Genomic DNA, 19,612 nt, shown 5'->3' with positions numbered 1-19,612 from the left:
TGTTTTTGTTTTTGTTATTTTTATTGTTTTTTTGGTGTTAAGTTTTTTGAGATCTTTGTATAGTAAGGATATTGATCCCCTACCATAGTAATACCTGGCCAAGATTTTCTTCCCTTCTATTTTATTCTATTTTATTAAGGAGTTTTGCATCTGTATTCCTCAGGGATATTGGTCTGTATTTTTTTTTCCTTTATCATCTTTGTGTGGTTTTGGTATTGGGGTTACATAAAATATATTTGGGAATGTTCCCTCCCTTAAAATATTATGGGATAATTTGAGAAAGACTGGTGTTAGTCCTTCTGTAAAGGTCTGGTGACCTCAGCTGAGAATTCATCTGGTCCTGGCTTTTCTCTTTTGGAAGGCTTTGAACTGCTGTTTCAGTTTCATTTCTTGATACTGTCTGTTTGGGTTTTCTCTGTCTTCCTGATTCACATTGGACAGGTCATATGTGTCTAGAAATTTGTCTTCCAGCTTTTCCAGTTTACTGGAGTATTAATTTTCAAAATAGGTTATGATGATCCTCAGGATTTCAGAAGGGTCTGTGGTGATGTCTCCTGTTTCATCTCTGAACTTGTTGATTTGGGTCTTCTTACTCTTTCCTTTAGTTACTTTGGCTAAGGGTGTGTCAATTTTATCTTTTTGAAGAACCAGCTCTTTGTTGCATTGCTCATGGGTATTGTATTCTTTTTTTCAATTTCATTGATTTTTGGCTCCAATATTAATTATTTCCTATCCTGTACTGGTTTGGGGGTTAACTTGTTGTTCTTCTCCTGAGACCTTGAGGTAGAGCATAAACTTATTTACTAGGGATATGATTTTTTTTCAAATAGGTGCTCCTGGCTATAAATTTTCCTCTTAGAACTGCTTTTATATAGTCCCAGAGATTTTAATATATCTCTTCTTATTTATTTCTAAGAATTTCTTGATTTCTGTTCTCATTTCACCTTTCATCCACTTTTCATTTACAAGAGTGTTGTTCAATCTCTATGTGTTTATATGGTTTCTATTATTTTTCTTGCTGGTGATTTCTGGTTTCATTCAGTTTTGATCTAGTAGGACACATGGGAACATATCAATCTTTTTTTTTTCTGTTAGCTAATATTTGCTTGGCAGCCTGGTATATGATCTGTTTTGGAAAAAGTGCCATGCACAGCTGAGAAGAAGGTAAATTCATCTTTTGGAGTGGAATATTCTATAGATGTCCAATTGATTTATAGTGTTATATGGGTCGCAGATATCTTTACTGATTTTATGTTTTGATGACTGTCCTTTGATGATAAGGGTGTATTCAAATCACCATGCATTATTGTGTTAGGGTCTATGGATATTTAATGTCATGGAGTACTTTTTCCATGTAATTGAGTGCATTGACATTTGGGGCATAAATGTTTATCATTGTTAAATCTTCTTACTGAATTCTTCCCTTTAGTAGGATGTAGTGGCCTTTTTTGTCTCTTTTCAATAATGTTTTTCTTGAAATCTGCTTTGTGAGATATGAGAATAGCTACTCCTGCTTATTTTCGTGGTCCGTATGCATGGAATATTTTTTTCCATTCTTTTACTTTCAGCCTATGGATGTCTTTGCCTATAAGAGGAGTCCCTTATAAATAGCTTATGGTCGGATGTTGTCTTTTGATCCACTCTTCTAATCTATGTCTTTTAATTGGGGAGTTGAAACCATTAACATTCAGCATCAGTATGGATATATGTTTGTGGTTTCCTGCCATTTGTTTTTTGCTCTATTTTATTCTGTCTTTATTCTCATTTAGGGGTTATTCTTTGGACGAACTTCCTCTGTTGGGAACTTTGGGAATTGATTTTTATTTCTTGTGAAGTTTATCTTTGAGTGTTCTTTGTATTGCTGGCTTAGTGCTCATGAATTCTTTTAGAGCTTTCTTCTTGAGAAAAGTTTTTATTTCTCCCTCAATTTGAAACTGAGCTTTGCTGGGTGCAGTAACTTTGGGTGGCAGTTGTTTTCTTTTTGGGCTTAGAACATCTCATTGCAGGCCCTCCTTGATCTTAGAGCCTGAACTGAGAAGTCAGAAGTGAGTCATTGGTTTGCCTCTAAATGTGACCTGATGTTCTCTCTTGTAATTTTTAACATTCTTTGCATATTTTCTGTGTTAGGCATTTTGATTATGACATGTCTTGGTCAGCTTCTCATTTGAATAGGTGTATTTCAGGTCCTGTAATTCTCCTGTAAGTGGATGTTTATCTAATTTCTGATAGGGAAAACATTCTTTGTAACTATCCCATTGAAAATATTCTTCATACCTTTAGTTTATATCTCCATGTTCTCTTCTATCCCAGTGATCCTCAGGGAATCTAGGATCTCTTCTGTGTGATGTTGAAGTGTCCCCATATCTGTTAGAGGGAGGGAGGAGTGAGGAGTGGCACTAATGTCAGCAACAATCTTAAGCTTTATGTTCAATGCCCAGTGTCTGCTTTGATGTCTGTAATAGTATTTGCCACCTATATAGGAGTAATGGGGTTGGCCTTTAGCATCAGTACCAATAAAAGAAAAACAAAAAACCTGTGAACTAGATCAGGAATTCAACAGCAGGTGTCCACTGTGTCGTCTGGTATACTAGGGATCATCGCAACTTGAATGAGGTGGGAATTACATAGTTTTATCAGTAGTTTGGGTTTTGGTCTCTTGTATTCTTTGTATTAAAGTATAACATATCATTAGTATATGAGTGGAGCCAGGTGCACTCTTTTGGTTGGGTTTAGTTCAGCAGCAGAGTCTCTAACCTGTGAACTCTGAGTGTTCCTGTGGGTTCCCTGCACCTCATAGATTGGCCCAAAATAAACAATAGTAACAAATACAGTACACAGCATTAAAGTAAATACCCAGTTCCTAGTACATTAATTACCACCAAAAAACAGTAATGGTGGTTTTAGCAATTATCAATAATATAAACAGTAACCATGAGCTAGATCTGTCTTTAAAGCAAACAGTATGTGTTCAAGTATATCATCCACAGCAGTAATGAATGTATCAGCATTAATGGTGGGGGCAGGAGTTATATAACCCAGTTAGTTTTGAAAGATGGAAAAAGTACAGTTTATCAGGGGGAAAGATGTTTTGTTAGGAAGTCAGAAAAGCGTTTACAATTTCAAAAAGTGAATGGACACAATGTAGAAGAGATGCAGCAGGTGAGGTTTATACAGAAGGAGGGCAACAATAGAAGCAGAAAGTATTTGGAGAGAGGTTGAGAACGATATAATTTGGTCATTGGCAAGAGAAGAAAGAAAGAGAAGCAGAAATGAAACAAAAATAATGAAGACAGTATAAAACCAAAGCAAATCATCAAATCCCGAAAACAACTATATTTGAAAAATGCAAAAAATGAGAGAAAAAGAAATGTGTATGTGTATGTCCCTGAACCCATCAGCAGAGCAAGAATTCCATTCTCTCTCTCTCTCTCTCTCTCTCTCTCTCTCTCTCTCTCTCTCTCTCTCTCTCTCTCTCTCACACACACACACACACACACACACACACATTTACACACACTCAGGGAAAAAAATTAAAAATAAATCTTAATGAGTGCAACGAGCTCCACTGAGGTTGTCAGAATAGTTGACTAGATTTGATGTTCACTATGTCCAATAGCATTTCATTTCTTTTCACATCTTTTCTTCTTTGTTCTAATTAGTTATACATGATAGTGGAATACATTTTGACACATCATATACAAATGGACTATAACTTCTCATTCTTCTGGTTGTATATGATGTGGAATTACACCAATTGTGTAGACATTTGTGAATGTAGGGTGATAATGTCTGATTCATTCTGCTATCCTTCCTACCCCTAATCCCCCTCTCCTCTCTTCACTGCCCTCTGCCTAATCCAAAGTACCTATAGCTTCCCTAGCCCCTCCCCTTATTGTGAATTATTATCTGCATATCAGAAAAAACTTTCAACTTTTGGATTGACTTATTTCCCTTAGGATAATATTCTCCAACCCATCCGTTTACCAGCAATGCCATAATTTCATTCTTCTTTAAGGCTGAATAATATTCCATTGTATATATATACCATATTTTCTTTATTCATTAATCTGTTGAAGAGCAACTAGGTTGGTTCCATAGTTTGGCTGTTGTGAATTGAGCTGCTATAAATAGTGGCTGTGTCACTGTATATTGTTGATTTTAAGTCCTTTGGGTGTAAACTGAGGAGTGGCATGACTGGGTCAAACGGTGGTTCCATTCCAAGTTTTCTAAATATCCATACTGCTTTCCATAGTGGTTGCATCAATTTGCAGTCCCACCAGCAATGTTTGAGTGTACCTTTTTCTCCACATCCTTACCAACGTTTATTGTTACTTGTATTCTTCATAATTGCCATTCTGACTGGAGTGAGATGAAATCTCTGTGTAGTTTTCATTGGCATTTCTCTAATTTCTAGAAATTTTGAACTTTTTTTATATATTTGTTGATCGATTGTACTTCTGTGAAGTGTCTGTTCAGTTCCTTAGCCCAATTATTGATTGGGTTATTTGGGTTTTTTTGGTTTTTTGTTTTTTTGGGTTTGTTTTTTTGTTTGATGTTGAGTTTTTTTGAGTTCTTTATATGTCCTAGAGATTAATGCTCTCTCTGAGGTGCATGTGGTAAAGAAAGTTTTCCCATTCTGTATGCTCTCTCTTCACATTCTTGATTGTTTCCTTTGCTGTGAAGGTTTCAGATTGATTTCATCCCATTTATTGATTCCTGATTGTACTTCTTGTGCTTTAGGAGTCTTGTTAAGGAAGTCAGTTCCTAAGCTGACATGGTGAAGATTTGGGCCTACTTTTTCTTCTATTAGGTACAGAGTCTCTGTTCTAGTGCCTGAGTCCTTGATCTACTTTGAGTTGAGTTTTGTGCAGGGTGAGAGATAGGGATTTAATTTCATTTTGCTACATATGGATTTCCAGTTTTCCCAGCTCCATTTGTTGAAGAGGCTATTTTCTCTCCAATGTACGTTTTTTGGTGCCTTTATCTAGTATAAGCTGACTGTATTTATGTGGGTTTGTCTCTATGTCTTCTGTTCTGTACCATTGGTGTATATATTGATTTTGGTGCCGGTACCATGCCATTTTTGTTACTGTGGCTCTGTAGTATAGTAAGTTCCAGTATTGTGATGCCTTCTGCTTTACTTTCCTTGCTAAGGATTGCTTTGGCTATTTGGGTCTCTTATTTTTTCAAATGAATTTCATGATTGCCTTATCTATTTCTATGAAGAATGTCATTGGGATTTCAATAGGAATTGCATTAAATCTGTATAATACTCTTGGTAGTATGGCCATTTTGACAGTATTAATTCTGCCTATCCAAGAACATGGGTGATCTTTCCATCTTCTAAGGTCTTCTTCAATTTCTTTAGTGTTTTGAAGTTTACATTGTAGAGGTCTTGCACCTGTTTTGTTTGATTGATTTCCAAGTATTTTATATTTTTTGAGGCTGTTGTGAATGTGTAGTTTTCCTAATTTCTCTTTCAGTGGATTCATCACTGATATATAGAATGTGTTTGTTTTATGGGTGTTGGTCTTATATCCTGATACTTTGCTGAATTAATTTATTCTAGAAGTTTTCTGGAATTTTTTGGATCTTCAAATAAGAATTAAGTCATCAGCAAATAGTGATAGCTTGAGTTCTTTTCCTATTTATATCCCTTTAATTTCTTTCTTCTATCTAATTGCTCTGGCTGGAGTTTCTAGGACTGGTGTTGAATAGAAGTGGGTGATAGAGGCATTCCTTGTCTTGTTCCAGTTTTAAAGGGAGTGCTTTCAATTTTCCTCCATTTAGAATGATGTTGGCCTTGGATTTACCATACATAGCTTTTATAATGTTGAGAAATGTTCCTACTATCCCTAGTTTTTCTAGAGTTTTGAACATGAAGGGGTGCTATATTTTGTCAAATGCTTTTTCTGCATCTGTTGAGATGATCATCTGATTCTTGTCTTTAGTCTCTTGATGTGATGAATTACATTTATTGATTTCCGTATGTTGAATAAATACTGCATCCCTGGAATGAAGCCCAGTTGATCGTGGTGCACTGTCTTTTTATATGTTTTTGTATGTGATTTGCCAGAATTTTATTGAGAATTTTGCACCTATGTTCATCAGGGATATTGGTCTGAAGTTTTCTTTTCTTGATGTGTCTATGTCTGGTTTTGGTGTCAAAGTGATATTAGACTCATAGAACGAGTTTGGAAGGGTTCCCTCCTCTCCTATTTCATGAATATTTGAAGAGTTGGTGATAATTCTTCTTTGAAGGTCTTGTAGAACTCCGGCTGAGAATCTTTTGGTAGTGGACTTTGGTTGGTAGGCTTTTGGTGGCATCTTCCTATTTCATTGCTTGAAATTGAACTGTTTAAATTTTGTAGGTCCTCCTGATTCAGTTTGGGTAGGTCATAAGTCTCTAAAAATTTATCCATGTCTTCAAAGATTTTTCTATTTTATTGGAGTATAAATTTTCAAAATAATTTCTAATTATCTTCTGTATTTCAGTAGTGTCCATTGTGATATTTCCTTTTATGTTCCCTAGCTGTGGTGTCAGTTGGAATACAACTTTTGTCTACTCCACCATCTTCTGTTCACCTGTATATCTTTTGAGAAAAGTTTATTTAGGTCCATTGCCCATTTTTTAAATTTGTTTATTTCAGCTGTTGGATTTTGGAGTTCTTATGTATTCTGGGATCAACTCCTTGGCAAATGTATAGTTTGCAAATATGCTCTCCCATTCTATAGGTTGTGCCTGCACTCTATTGATTGATCTTTTTTTTTTTTTGCGGTACTGGGGATCGAACTCAGGGCCTTGTGCTTGCAAGGCAAGCACTCTACTAGCTGAGCTATCTCCCCAGCCCTATTGATTGATCTTTGCTGTGCAGAAGCTTTTTAGTTTGAGTAAACCTATTTGTCTATTTTTGCTTTTGTTTGCTATGCTTTGGGGGTCTTATCCAAAAAAATCTTTACCCATTCCAGTGTTCTGAGGTGTTGCTGCTATGTTTTCTTCTAGTAGTTTAATAATCTCAGGTCTTATGTTTAAGTCTTTAACCCATTTTGAGTTAAATTTTGCAGCTGGTAAGTAATGGAGGTCTAGTTTTATTCTATAGTGAACTAGATCTAGTTTCCCAGCACTGTTTATTGAAAAGACTGTCCTTTTTCTGATGTGTGTTCTTAGTGCCTTTGTCGAGAATCAGCTAGCAGAAGATAGAGTGAGAGTGACTTCTAGACTATTCTGTTGGTCTGTATGTTTTCATACCTATTCTGTACTGTTTTACTTACTACATATTTGTAGTATGTTTTGAAGTCAGGTAGTATAATGCTTCTGCTTTGTTATTTTGCTGAAGAGTATTAGGCTATTTGGGGTTTTTGATTTTGTTATTGGGATTCCATGTAAATTTTGGAATTGCTTTTTCTAGTTTCATGAAGAATATCATTGGTATTTTAGAAGGGATTACAATGGAATTTAAAAATCACTTTGGGTAATTTGGACATTTTAGCAATATTGATTCTATCAATTCAGGAATACCAAATATCTTTCCACTCTTCTGCGTCCTCTTCCGTCTCTCTCATTGGTGTTTTATAATTTTCACTGTAGAGGTCTTTCACCTGTTGTTCTTTTTTTTTTTTTTTTTTTTTGTCCTGGGAATTGAACCCAGGATGGCTTAGCCACTTAGCCATACTCCTACCCCCTTTTATTTATTTATTTATTATTTATTTATTTATTTATTTTGAGATAGGGTCTTGCTACATTGCTTAGGGTCTAAGTTGCTGAGACTGGCCTCAAACTTGCAATCCTCTTGCCTCGGCCTCCCGAATAGCTGGGATAATAGGCATAAACCACCACACCCAGCAGTAATTTTTTTTTTTCATAACTCTTATATAAGGGATTGCTTTCCTTTTTTTTTGGCAGAGGGTAGCACCAGAGATTGAACTCAGGGCCCACATCCCCAGCCCTATTTTGTATTTTATTTAGAAACAGGTTCTCACAGAGTTGCTCAAGTGTCTCACTTTTGCTGAAGCTGGCTTTGATCCTCCTGCTTCAGCCTCCCAAGCTGCTGGGATTACCGGCATGCACCACCAGCAGGATTGCTTTCTTGATTTCTCTTTCAGATAATTTTATGTAGCATATAGCAGTGCCACTGATTTTTTTATGTTGATTCTATATCCTTGTTGATTCTGTAACTTTGGTGAATTCCAAGTTTCAGTAGTTTTGGGTGGGGTTCTGGGGTTTTCAATATATAAGATCATGTCATCTGCAAAAAGTGACAGTTTTACTCTTTTAATTTGGATTCTCTTTATTTATTTCTCTCACCCTCTTGCTCCAACTGGGACTTCCAAACTATGATTCATAAAAGTTACTGAAAGTAGGCATCTTCGTCTTATTCCCTGTCTTAAAAAGCTGTCAGTTTTTCCCCATTCAGTATAATGTTAACTATTGGCTTATTATAAATGGCCCTTATTATGTTGAGATATGCAACTTCTATACCTAATTCATTTTGCATTTTTATCATGAAGGAATGTTACATTTTATCAAATTCCTTTACTGCATCTATTGATTTTTACCCTTCATTCTGTTGGTGTAGTATACTCTATTTATTGATTTGCATATATTGAACCATCATTACATTATTGTCTTTTAATGGACTGTTCATTTCATTTTGATAATATTTTCTTCATTTTTGCATCTATGCACACCAAGAATTTTCACCTTGATTTTTGTGTGTGTGTGTGTTATTGTGTCCTCATGTGGTTTTATTATTTGGGTAATGATGGCTTCATGGAGTGAGTTTGTGTGTTCCTTCCTCTTCTTAGAATAATTTAACCCATTTTGTCCCATCATCCCAGATGTGGAACACCTATAAAAAGTTATACTGAGCAATAGATATACCAGTAACTTTGAAATAATTGTACTTAGAAATCTATTCTTTGGAGGATAAGTAATAAGTATATAATTAGAGCATTTGAAAATATATATATATGATATGTAAACCCAGATTATTATTTCCAACCTATTTTAATGCACCTTTGTTAATTTTGTTGAAATATTCACAAATTTAGAAATGTGGGTTAAGTAGAATTATTAGTTTTTTGAATGTTTGGTAGAATTCATTGGTGAAGCCATTTGTTTCTGGGCCTTTGTTGGATAGGAGACTTTTTATTTCTGATTCAATCTGGTTACTTGTTATTAGTCACTTGGGTTTTCTATTTCTTCAAGATTCAGTCTTGGTAAGTTGTGTCTAGGAATTTGTTCATTTCTTCTAGTTATCAGTTTTCTTGTCCTGTAGTTGTTCATAATAATCTCTAAAGATTTTTTGTATTTCTGTGGTATCTGAATTTCTTATTGTCTCCCTTAACTTTGTCTTCTTTTCTTATAAAGTCTTTTGTATTTTGTTTATCTTTTTCAGAGAATGTGTCCTTTATTTCATTGATCTTTTGTATTTTTTATTAGTATCCATTTATTTCTACTCAGATCCTTACTTCCTTCCATTTATTTGGGGTTTGGTTTGCTCTTGTTTTACCTACTTCCTTGATAGTTTGTTTACCTCTTCTTTGTGATGTGGGCATTAATTGCTATAATTTCCTTCTTAGTACTGCTTTTGCTATATCCTGTAGGTTTTGATATGTTGTGTCTCCATTTTAATTTGTCTTAAGAAATATTTTAATATCCTCCTTGATTTTTTCCTTAATCCATTCGTTGGTCAAGAGTAAGTTGTTTAATTTCCATGTGTTTGTATCGTTTCCAGAGTGTTTCTTGTTGCTAATTTCTTTGCATTGTGGTCATAAAAGATATTCACTAGGATTTCAGGGTTTTCTTTTTTCATTTGTTTTAACTTTTTTTTTTTAATTAAAAATCATAAATTTACATAGGGCAATGTTGTTTGATTCATTGTTATTTTTTCCCTTCCCCCTCCCCTCCCACCCCTCTTTTCCCTCTATACATTCCTTTCTTCCTCCATTCTTACCACCCTCCTTATCCCTGACCCTAAACCTAACCCTAACCCTAACACTAATCCCTCCTACCCCCCCCATATGTCCTCATCCGCTTATCAGCAAGATCATTCGTCCTTTAGTTTTTTTGAGATTGGCTTATCTCACTTAGCATGATATCCTCCAATTTCATCCATTTGCCTGTGAATGCCATAATTTTGTCATTCCTCATAGCGGAGTAATATTCCATTGTATATATATGCCACAGTTTCTTTATCCATTCATCAACTGAAGGGCATCTAGGTTAGTTCCACAATCTGGCTATAGTGAATTGAGCAGCTATGAACATTGATGTGGCTGTATCTCTGTAGTATGCTGATTTTAAGTCCTTTGGGTATAGGCCAAGGAGTGGGATAGCTGGGTCAAATGGTGGTTCCATTCCAAGTTTTCTGAGGAATCTCCATACTGCTTTCCAGAGTGGCTGCACTAGTTCGCAACCCTACCAGCAATGTATGAGTGTACCTTTTTCCCCACATCCTCGCCAACACCTATTGCTGCTTATGTTCTTGATAATCGCCATTCTAATTGGGGTGAGATGAAATCTTAGGGTAGTTTTGATTTGCATTTCTCATATAACTAGAGATGTTGAACATTTTTTCATATATCTGTTGGTTGTTTGTACATCTTCTTCTGTGAAGTGTCTGTTCATTTCCTTAGCCCATTTGTTGATTAGATTATTTGTATTTTTGGTGTAGAGTTTGAGTTCTTTTTTTTTTTATTTTTTTTTTATTTGTGATCACATATGTTCTTTTTTTTTTATTGTAAACAAATGGGATACATGTTGTTTCTCTGTTTGTACATGGCGTAAAGGCATACCATTTGTGTAATCATAAATTTACATAGAGTAATGTTGTTTGATTCATTCTGTTATTTTTTCCCTTCCCCCCACCCCTCCCACCCCCTTTACCCTCTATACAGTACTTCCTTCCTCCATACTTGCCCCCCTCCCTAACCCTAACACTAACCCTTCCCTCCCCCCCATTATGTGTCATCCTCCACTTATTAGCGATATCATTCGTCCTTTGGCTTTTTGAGATTGGCTTATCTCACTTAGCATGATATTCTCCAATTTCATCCATTTGCCTGCAAATGCCATAATTTTATCATTCTTTATGGCTGAGTAATATTCCATTGTATATATATATACCACAGTTTCTTTATCCACTCATCAATTGAAGGGCATCTAGGTTGGTTCCAGTCTGGCTATTGTGAATTGAGAAGCTATGAACATTGATGTGGCTGTATCTCTGTAGTATGCTGATTTTAAGTCCTTTGGGTATAGGCCAAGGAGTGGGATAGCTGGGTCAAATGGTGGGTTCCATTCCAAGTTTTCTAAGGAATCTCCACACTGCTTTCCAGAGTGGCTGCACTAATTTGCAACCCCACCAGCAATGTATGAGTGTACCTTTCTCCCCACATCCTCGCCAACACCTGTTGTTGCTTGTATTCTTGATAATCGCCATTCTAATTGGGGTGAGATAGAATCTTAGGGTGGTTTTGATTTGCATTTCTCTTATTACTAGAGATGTTGAACATTTTTCCATATGTTTGTTGATTGCTTGTAGATCTTCTTCTGTGAAGTGTCTATTCATTTCCTTGCCCATTTTTCGACTGGATTATTTGAATTCTTGGAGTAAAGTGTTTTGAGTTCTTTATAGATTCTGGAGATTAGTGCTCTATCTGAAGTATGATTGGCAAAGATATTCTCCCACTCTGTAGGCTCTTTCTTCGCATTGCTGATAGTTTCCTTTGCTGAGAGAAAGCTTTTTAGTTTGAATCTATCCCAGTCGTTTATTCTAGCTTTTATTTCTTGTGCTATGGGAGTCCTGTTAAGGAAATCTGATCCTAGACCAACAAGGTGAAGATTTGGACCTACTTTTTCTTCTATAATCTGCAGGGTCTCTGGTCTGATTCCAAGGTCCTTAATCCATTTTGAGTTTAGTTTCATGCATGGTGAGAGATATGGGTTTAGTTTCATTCTGTTGCATATGGATTTCCAATTCTCCCAGCACCATTTGTTGAAGAGGCTATCTTTTCTCCATTGCATATTTTTGGCCCCTTTGTCTAGTATGAGAAAATTGTATTTATTTGGGTTTGTGTCCGTGTCCTCTATTCTGTACCATTGATCTACCTGTCTATTTTGGTACCAATACCATGCTGTTTTTGTTACTATTGCTTTGTAGTAGAGTTGAAGATCTGGTATTGCAATACCCCCTGTTTCACTCTGCCTGCTAAGGATTGCTTTACTATTCTGGGTTTCTTATTCTTCCAGATGAATTTCATAATTGCTTGCTCTATTTCTGTAAGGTACGTCATTGGGATTTTAATTGGAATTGCATTGAATTTGTATAGCACTTTAGGTAGTATGGCCATTTTGACAATATTAATTCTTCCTATCCAAGAACATGGAAGATCTTTCCATCTTCTAAGGTGTTCTTTAATTTCTTTCTTTAGTGTTGTATAGTTCTCATTGTAGAGGTCTTTCACCTCTTTTGTGAGATTGATTCCCAAGTATTTTATTTTTTTCGAGGCTATTGTGAATGGGGTAGTTTTCCTAATTTCTCTTTCTGAAGATTCATCACTTATGTATAAAAATGCGTTGGATTTATGGGCATTGATCTTGTAACCTGCTACTTTACTGAATTCACTTATGAGTTCTAAGAGTTTTCTGGTGGAATTTCCAGGTTCCTCTAAATATATAATCATGTCATCAGCGAACAGGAATAGTTTGAGTTCTTCTTTTCCAATTCGTATCCCTTTAATTTCTTTGGTTTGTCTAATTGCTCTGGCCAGAGTCTCAAGAACGATGTTGAATAGAAGTGGTGAAAGAGGGCATCCCTGCCTTGTTCCAGTATTTAGAGGGAATGCTTTCAGTTTTTCACCATTTAGAATGATATTAGCCATGGGCTTAGCATAAATGGCCTTTACAATGTTAAGGAATGTTCCCACTATCCCTATTTTTTCTAGTGTTTTGAGCATGAAGGGGTGCTGTATTTTATCACATGCTTTTTCTGCATCTATTGAAATAATCATGTGATTCTTGACTTTAAGTCTATTAATATGGTGAATTACGTTTATTGATTTCCTGATGTTGAACCAACCTTGCATCCCTGGGATGAAACCCACTTGATCATGGTGCACTATCTTTTTAATATGGTTTTGTATGCGATTTGCTAAAATTTTGTTGAGAATTTTTGCGTCGATGTTCATTAAGGATATTGGTCTGAAATTTTCTTTCCTTGATGAGTCTCTGTCTGGTTTAGGTATCAGTGTGATATTGGCTTCATAGAATGAGTTTGGGAGGGTTCCCTCCTCTTCTATTTTATGGAATACTTTGAGAAGTATTGGAATGAGCTCTTCTTTAAAGGTTTTGTAGTACTCAGCTGAGAACCCATCTGGTCCCGGACTTTTCTTTGTTGGTAGGCTTTTGATGACTTCTTCTATTTCAGTACTTGAAATTGGTCTATTTAAATTGTTTATGTCCTCCTCGTTCAGTTTAGGCAATTCATATGTCTCTAGAAACCTGTTGATGTCTTCGAAATTTTCTATTTTGTTGGAGTATAGATTTTCAAAATAGCTTCTAATTATATTTTGTATTTCAATCCTGTCTGTTGTGATATTTCCTTGTTCATTCTGAATTCTAGTGATTTGGGTTTTCTCTCGTCTTCTCTTTGTTAGTGTGGCTAAAGGTTTATCAATTTTGTTTATTTTTTCGAAGAACCAACTATTTATTTTGTCAATTTTTTGTATTGTTTCTTTTGTTTCAATTTCATTGATTTCAGCTCTGAGTTTAACTATTTCCTGTCTTCTACTACTTTTGGTGCTGTTCTGTTCTTCTTTTTCTAGGGCTTTGAGCTGTAGTGTTAGGTCGTTTATTTGTTGAGTTTTACTTCTTTTATTAAATGTGCTCCATGAAATAAATTTCCCTCTAAGTACTGCTTTCATAGTGTCCCAGAGATTTTGATATGATGTTTCTTTGTTCTCATTTACCTCTAAGAATTTTTTAATTTCCTTCCTAATATCTTCTGTTATCCATTCATCATATAATAGCATATTGTTTAATCTCCAGATGTTGGAATAATTTCTGTGTTTTACTCTTTCATTTATTTCTAACTTCAATCCATTATGATCTGATAGAATACATGGTAGCGTGTCTATCTTCTTGTATTTGCTAACATTAGCTTTGTGGCATAATATATGGTCTATTTTAGAGAAGGATCCATGTGCTGCTGAGAAGAAAGTGTATTCGCTCTTGGTTGGATGGTATATTCTATAAATGTCCGTTAAGTCTAAATTATTGATTGTGTTATTGAGATCTATGGTTTCTTTGTTCAATTTTTGTCTGGAAGATCTGTCCAGTGGTGAGAGAGGCGTGTTAAAATCACCTAGTATTATTGTGTTATGGTCTATTTGGTTTCTGCAATTGAGAAGGATTTGTTTGACATACATGGATGAGCCACTGTTTGGGGCATAGATGTTTATGATTGTTATATCTTGCTGATTTATGCTTCCCTTAAGCAGTATGAAATGACCTTCTTTATCCCTTGTGACTAACTTTGGCTTGAAGTCCACATTATCTGAAATGAGGATGGATACTCCAGCTTTTTTGCTGAGTCCATGTGCATGGTATGTTTTTCCCCATCCTTTCACCTTTAGTCTATAGGTATCTTTTTCTATGAGGTGAGTCTCTTGCAGGCAACATATTGTTGGATCTTTCTTTTTAATCCAGTCTGCCAGTCTATGTCTTTTGATTGATGAATTCAGGCCATTAACATTCAGGGTTATTATAGAGAAATGATTTGGTTTCCCGGTCATTTGGTTCATTTTTAAAATTTTGTTTATTTATTTGTTTGACACAACTTGTTTCCTCCTTTATTTGACAATTCCTTTAGGATAATTCCTCCCTTTGCTGATTTGCTTCTTTGTTTTTCATCTCTTCCTCATGGAATATTTTGCTGAGAATGTTCTGTAATGCTGGCTTTCTTTTTGTAAATTCTTTTAGCTTTTGTTTATCATGGAAGGATTTTATTTCATCGTCAAATTTGAAGGTAAGTTTTGCTGGGTATAAGATTCTTGGTTGGCATCCATTTTCTTTCAGGGCTTGAAAAATGTTGTTCCAGGCCCTTCTAGCTTTTAGGGTCTGGATTGAAAAATCTGCTGATATTCGTATTGGTTTCCCCCTGAATGTAATTTGGTTCTTTTCTCTCACAGCCTTTAAAATTCTGTCTTTATTTTGTATGTTAGGTATTTTCATTATAATGTGCCTTGGTGTGGGTCTGTTGTAATTTTGTGTATTTGGAGTCCTATAAGCCTCTTGAACTTGATTTTCCATTTCATTCTTCAGATTTGGGAAATTTTCTGATATTATTTCATTGAATAGATTGTTCATTCCCTTGGTTTGTTTCTCTAAGCCTTCCTCAATCCCAATAATTCTTAAATTTGGCCTTTTTATGATATCCCATAGTTCTTGGAGATTCTGTTCATGATTTCTTACCATCTTCTCTGTTTGTTCAACTTTGTTTTCAAGGTTAAATATTTTGTCTTCAATGTCTGAGGTTCTGTCTTCCAGGTGTTCTATCCTACTGGATATGCTTTCTATGGAGTTCTTAATTTGGTTTATTGTTTCCTTCATGTCAAGGATTTCTGTTTGTTTTTTTTTCAATATCTCTAACTCCTTATTCAAATGATCTTTTGCTTCCTGTATTTGCTCTTTTAACTGTCGATTGGTGCGATCATTCAATACCTGCATTTGCTCTTTCATCTCATCATTCAGTGCGTGCATTTGCTCTTTTGTCTCATCGTTTGCTTCCCTGATCATTTTAATTATGTACATTCTGAACTCCTTTTCTGTCATTTCTTCTGCCATGCTGTCATTGGGTTTTATTGATGTAACATCTAGATTTGTTTGCAGCATTTTCTTTCCTTGTTTTCTCATATTGTTCAGGTATCAGTGGACCGCTGAGATATTGCAGATTTCCTCTATTGACTTACAATGTCCCTGAAGATTTCTATATATCCCCTCTTAGCCTTCAGTAGGCTGAAGTCTTGAAGGAAATTGATAATGCGGTTCTCCACAAGGAAGCTGCCTCTCTAGGAGTGGTGGCCTTCAGGTGGGGTATATTCCCTGCTAGTGGGCAGAGGTGCCTCCACTTGTTGACCAATGGTCATCCAAAGGGGAACTAGGCTGTGGGCTGAGGCAAGGCCTGTTTGGACCTGTGTCTCTGGTTTTACCGTCCTTGTGGGGAAACCTCACCCAGCAGCGAAGACTCACGCGATGGGGAGGTCTTGCTGGTCAGTTCCCCTCCTATAGGTTCCCCTCAATTTACAGCTACCACCTGGGCTGGGCTGCCTTCCTCTGCAAAGTTCCCAGGGGCCCGGCCCTACCTCCTGGGCCTGGGAGCCTCAACCTTCGCAGATGAACCTCCTTAGGCTGCCCCTCCTCAAGAGAATCTGCCCGCAGTCCTGGAACCCTCGCTCCGCCCCCAAGCGTGTCTCTGTGTGGCTCTTCCACCCAGAAGCCTCCTAGGTCCTGGGACCCTGCTGTGCACCTAATCACCTGGCTATGCGGCCCCTCCTCTGAGCAGCCACCTGGAGCCCCTTACAGTCGCTCCGAGTCCCAGTGACCCGCCACATGCCTCTTCTTCCAGCAGCCGCCTGGTGTTCCGCGCGGTCGCTCTAAGTCCAAGTGACCCACCATGCACCTCCTTCTCCTCCAGGCAGTCACCCAGAGATCTGGTGCATTCGTCTCGAGTCCCAGGAACTCACTGTGCCCCTCCTCGTCCCGACTGCCACCCGTAGCCCTGGTACAGTCACTGCGAGCCCAAGCACCCCACCGCGCTCCTCCTCCTCCTCCAGGCAACCCCCCTGTGTTCAGTTTTTTTTTTTTTGTCTAGTATATTATCTCTCCTGGAGAATGTTCTTTGTGCCAATGAGAAAAATGTGTATTCAGCAATGTTGGATGGAACTTTCTGTAGATGTCTGTTAGGTTATTTTGTCTAGGGTGCAATTTAGTTGTGCTCTTTCTTTGTTGATTTTCTCATCAATGGTCTATTGCTGAAAATAGGGCATTAAGTCTCTAACTGTTATTGTATTGGAGTCTTTCCCTTTAGATCTGTTAATATTTGCTTTATATATTTGGGTGCTGAGTTTAGAATTGTTATTTCTTCTTCTTCCTTTATCATTATATAATAACTTTCTTTGTCTCTTTGACTTAAGGTATATTTTATCTGATATAAGTGCAGCTACTCCTGCTTTCTTTTGGATTCAATTTGTTTGGAATATCTTATTTCAGCCCTTCTTTTTCAGTCTGTGTCCTTAGAGATGAAGTGAATTTCTTATTTGCAACAGATTGTTGGGCCTTATTTTTTTTTAATCCACTCACTCACTCTGTGTCTTTTAATTGAAGAATTTAATCCATTTAGCATTCAAGGAAATTATTGATAAGATCTTATTATAGTCATTATGAAACTTATTTTCTAGTTTTGTTATAGTTCCCTTCTTTTTCTTTCTGTTGCAGTGTTCCTTTATAGTTAAGTGATTTATTCTAGTCATGTGTTTTGATTCCTTATTATTTTGATTTGTCCGTTATGGATTTTTGCATTGTAGTTACTGTGAGGCTTACAAAAGTATCTTTTGATTATAAAAAGCTATTTTGAAATGATAGCAACTTAATGATTGTATAGATAAGAATAGAAACAAAGACAAGAGAAAATATACTAATTAGAAAATTCTGCAGTCGCCCTCCATTTCTAATTTTGAATCTTTCTGTATTTCTATATTTGAAACTTTGAATGTCCATTTTATACCTGTTGCCTCTTAATATGTTCATATAGTTATTAATTGTTTTGTTTTTAGTTTTCATACTAAACATATGGTTGCAATATTAGAGCATTCTGAATTTATTTGTATATTTATGTCTTCCCATGTTCTTGTGAATATCTTAGTTTGAAGAACTTGCTTCAACATTTCCTGCAGAATAGACCTAGTAGAGATATATCCTCTCAGCTTTTATTTGTCTGGGGTTGTGTTTCTCTCTCCATTTGTAAAGGACAGCTTTCCTGCATACAGTATCCTTGATTTCAGTACTGTGATAATCTCCTGCCACTCTCCTGGCTGGTAAAGTTTCTACTGTGAAGTGTTGTTAGGCAAATTGGGACACCCTGTGTGTTGCTTCTTTTTTCTTGCAGACTTAAGAATCCTTTTTTTTTTTCTTTTTAACAGCCTGATTATAAGATATCTTGGTATAGATTTGGTTGAATTACATTGGGTGATTTTGACCTTCCTATACCTGTATATTTGTATCCTTCTCTAGGTTTAGGAAGTTTTCAGTTTTTTAAAAAATTATTTTTATGTATTTTTTCAGTTGTTGATGGACCTTTATTTTTTTCATTTATTTATATGCAGTGCTGAGGACTGAACCCAGTGCCTCACACATGCTAGGCAAGCACTCTACCACTGAGCCACAACCCCAGCCCTCTATTTTTTTCTTAACATGTTTCTACTTCTTTGGCACTGTCTGGTTTTCTTGACCCCAATAACCTAAATATTTTTAATGCAATTTCAAAATTCCCATAAGTTTTCTTTGTTCCTTTTCTTTTTTTCTTCTCCAATTGTATACTTTCAGATAGCCTCTCTTCAATCTCTTCAAGATTTTTTTTGTTTGAGCTGTCCTACTTACTGATGTCTTCTATCACAGTTTTCATTTTACTTAATGTACTTTTCAACCTAAGAATTTGATTTTTAATAGCTTTCATCTCCTTGTTGAGTTTCTCTGTTAGAGAACTGAAATGTTTCTCCATATTTTCTCATCTAATTAGGTGAGGTCATTTTTCCTGAAAGATGATCATGCTTGTTGGCATGTGATGTCATTAAAGCATTGAAGCGTTAGGTATTTATTCCAGTCTTTCTTAATCTGCCATTGTTATGTCTGTTTTTCCAGAATTCTAAGCAGACTGCTAATATTCTTAGTCTGTCTGCAGTTTACTTTCACTATTTCAGCAACTAATGGCACCAGGCCCAGAATTGCATGGAGTCCGCTGTTTCTGGGTGCCACTATTTCAGTACAAGAGGGCAATCCAAGCCAGGTTTGTCCCAGATACGCTATTGTTCAGAAAGAACTAGAAAGAATAGTCTGTCCCTACAAGCCACTGCCTGTGTGGGCCTGGATGCCTTGTCCACAGTTAGTAGTTTCTGGTCAGTGTACTGCCAGACTCTGCCTGCCTCTGGACAGAGTAATTGTGGCTTGGGCAGGCTGTGGTTTAACCAGTGCAGCCAAACTGTGTTATACCCTGAACCCATAGCCCAAGACCAGCACCAACACTGGGGTAGGGCCAGGGTCCACGCTGCTATGGGCTGCCTGTTGCTGAGGTGGACTTGTGGCCCAAGACCACTACAACCAGTAACAGGTGATGCTAGCTGGAAAAAATGTGATAGAGTTTGGCTATGTGTCTTTCCCAGGCACTGAACTGTTCCAGAGTGTCCCATCAACCGATGGGTTATTGGGGACCATTACAATCAGCCTGATGTTTTACCAAATTCCAAAGTAGAATCTTATGCTTACTACCCTGTTCTGCCCCAGCAAAGGGGATCTTGCACCACACTATGCTGCCTAAGATCGTGGTATTATTGGGGA

At 36.6% G+C, this 19,612-nt stretch overlaps 1 protein-coding gene across 3 annotated transcripts in view; it reads left to right on the top strand.

The window, feature by feature from the left end:
• VPS13A (vacuolar protein sorting 13 homolog A) overlaps positions 1–19,612 on the top strand; it is a 250,147-nt gene that overhangs the window by 225,277 nt on the left and 5,258 nt on the right. The gene's annotated exons all lie outside the window — the stretch shown is intronic.

Source organism: Sciurus vulgaris (assembly GCF_902686455.1).
Source record: "Sciurus vulgaris genome assembly, chromosome: 15".
In the NCBI taxonomy this organism is placed as follows: Eukaryota; Metazoa; Chordata; class Mammalia; order Rodentia; family Sciuridae; genus Sciurus; species Sciurus vulgaris.
Note: the sequence above shows the minus strand (reverse complement) of the source record. Positions and strands in the feature narration are given on the sequence as shown.